Source organism: Sinocyclocheilus grahami, unplaced genomic scaffold (assembly GCF_001515645.1).
Source record: "Sinocyclocheilus grahami isolate Dianchi unplaced genomic scaffold, SAMN03320097.WGS_v1.1 scaffold2001.1, whole genome shotgun sequence".
Lineage (NCBI taxonomy): Eukaryota > Metazoa > Chordata > Actinopteri > Cypriniformes > Cyprinidae > Sinocyclocheilus > Sinocyclocheilus grahami.
In genome coordinates this window covers 104,439-105,503 of record NW_015507180.1, presented here as the reverse complement: position 1 = coordinate 105,503, position 1,065 = coordinate 104,439, and the positions used below count along the sequence as shown (strand labels likewise).

Genomic DNA, 1,065 nt, shown 5'->3' with positions numbered 1-1,065 from the left:
TTTATTTTATTTTTTTTGTGCCACCAGGAGGCTCTCTGAAGACAACGGCAGAAGCAGATTCTGAGTCCCTTCAGGCTCAGTGGTGGGACCACGAATCCCCACTTCCTCTTCGCGCACCTGACATACTGCCCCTCATTGATGCTGGAATGAAATATCGCCGAAATCCGTCGTTCCCTATGTTACAACCTGTTGACTTCCCATGTCACGTTATCTGCCAAAGACTTTTCCTCACATTCATCTCCAGCCATGGCAACACAGACACCAACGATGAGCCCCGCCTGTGGCTGCTGCTGAGCAGCAATGATGCCACTCCTCATCCCAGTCTTCCTATAGCAGTATCAGTTGATACATACAACACAATCCCATGGGCTGCACACAGACTGATTAAGGAGTGCATGCCTTCGTCATCCATGCACGTTCAAACATGTGGCATTCTTGGAGTGCAGCACAATGGGAGAATTCCAGGGAAAACAGACGGGATCTGCTTCAACATGCTTGTGTTGTTGGAAAATTTAGAGGATGGTGCTGAAATCAGCAGCCCACCACCATTGGAGGGTGATGCTTACAGATGGCATGAAGTAACCAATCAGAGTCTGAGGGCAAAGATAATACAGAGGATTAAAGAAGGATCCGTTCTGCCTGTTCAGAGTCTATAGTGATGCTTTGTCACCCTAGCAGAAGATCAGGACATTACAAAGGCCAGAACTGAACCTGCATCTTCCACTTGACCACCAAGGCGCAGCATGTCTAAAGCATGTTCAGTGGCCATACACCGTTTTCAGATGTGTGCTTCACTCATCTTTCCCTCTTTGGTGTCTGCTCTTTGTTTCGGTCGCAATTATAATAGATTTAAAAAGCAAAAAAAACAAAACCAAAGCAGTTCTAAAATTGTAGCCTTTTGTGAAAAGGAAGTGTGCTTAATTGTATTGATTGCACACTTGTAGTGTACTTCAAATATTGAAAGTATATTTTTAAAAACTGTACTTGCAAGTATAATTAATGAAATAAGGACACTTATGTGTACTTAATAGACACATATTTTGATGTTGACTAACCTACTAAAAC

General features: G+C 43.5%; 1 pseudogene; it reads left to right on the top strand.

Moving 5' to 3' along the window:
- The first annotated feature begins 14 nt into the window (after window positions 1–14).
- LOC107573664 (8-oxo-dGDP phosphatase NUDT18 pseudogene) lies at window positions 15–1,028 on the top strand (annotated as a pseudogene).
- The last annotated feature ends 37 nt before the right edge of the window (window positions 1,029–1,065 follow it).